This window comes from Penaeus monodon, chromosome 15 (genome assembly GCF_015228065.2).
Source record: "Penaeus monodon isolate SGIC_2016 chromosome 15, NSTDA_Pmon_1, whole genome shotgun sequence".
In the NCBI taxonomy this organism is placed as follows: domain Eukaryota; kingdom Metazoa; phylum Arthropoda; class Malacostraca; order Decapoda; family Penaeidae; genus Penaeus; species Penaeus monodon.
Window position 1 is genome coordinate 33707961 of NC_051400.1, and position 830 is coordinate 33708790.

Consider the following 830-nt stretch of genomic DNA (forward strand, 5'->3'; position numbering starts at 1 on the left):
AACGGGTTTTTATCATTATTTTTTTCCCTATCATATCCCCCCTTATCTTCTGCATTTGTCATGTGTTCTCGTGGTATAGTGTTGTGTTCACGTGTTGTGGTGCTCTTAATGTTCTATGCTTTACGGTGATGTTACTCTTATTTTCTGCAGCTCACCTTGGTTCATTATGGTTTAATGCTATAGTGCGTTGCTGTTCTTAAAGCTATGAGGTGTTCGTGTTCAGTTATCGATTTTGTGTTATTTTTTTTTTCCTTTTTCCCCAAAAAAATTTTTTTTCCCGACACATGATTTTCCCCTGGATCGGTTTTAGGTTTTTTCTTAAAAATTATGTTCTTAAATCTCTCGTTGTTGAGATGTTGCAAGAGTTATTATCATTATTATTTTTTGCATAGCTACGCGCGCTGTTTTCGCTTTTTCCAAGCGATTTAATTAGTGCCGTAATATTGTAATGTTGGGGGGTTTCGGTGCTAAAAAGTTTTCCCGCACATCAGACTGTGCCCCACTGTATCATCAGCGGAACCTTTCAATAGACTTAGCATTTGTTCACCCCGCCCAACCTCTCCCCCCTTTCCCCCCCCTCCTTCTCCTTTGCCCCCCATTTTAAGCCACGCCTAAACCACCCCTTTCCCCCCAGCCAAAACCCCCCCTAGCCACGGGTACTCTCTGCTTCAAGGCCCCGGGCCCAACCCCCTTAGCCACGGCCCCACTGCCTGCTTCCCGCCCAAAAACCCAAACCCCGCTAAGCCACTCCCCCCGGCTGTTTTCCCGCACATTTATTTACCCGAGGGGTTTATGCTAAACCCCCCACATATGCACCTGTCTTTTAAAAA